Below are 298 nucleotides of genomic sequence, written 5' to 3' on the forward strand. Positions count from 1 at the left end.
GATAAAGTAAAAAAAAAAAAAAAAAAGTGTCCCTTAAAGGGAACTGCCCCAGTGATGTGTAAATTTTTACACATTTCCTAAACATAAAGGTACAAAAAAAGATAACACTTTAGTACTGGGTCCAATTCTCACTATTAACAGTTGCTTATTGGCATGCCTATTATTAACATATTGGCTGTTTATTAGTATTATAAAGCACATATTCTGCATGACCATATTCTACATCCTTAATCCGACCCAATACCTAAACTTAACAACTACCTTTCTAACTATTAATAAGCAGCAAATTAGTTTGAGG

The 298-nt window shown here is 31.2% G+C and overlaps 1 protein-coding gene across 2 annotated transcripts in view; it reads left to right on the forward strand.

Moving 5' to 3' along the window:
• Positions 1-298, forward strand: part of LOC107665045 (regulator of G-protein signaling 3-like) — a 48406-nt gene that overhangs the window by 15101 nt on the left and 33007 nt on the right. The window lies entirely within an intron of this gene.

This window comes from Sinocyclocheilus anshuiensis, unplaced genomic scaffold (assembly GCF_001515605.1).
Source record: "Sinocyclocheilus anshuiensis isolate Anshui unplaced genomic scaffold, SAMN03320099.WGS_v1.1 scaffold399, whole genome shotgun sequence".
NCBI lineage: Eukaryota > Metazoa > Chordata > Actinopteri > Cypriniformes > Cyprinidae > Sinocyclocheilus > Sinocyclocheilus anshuiensis.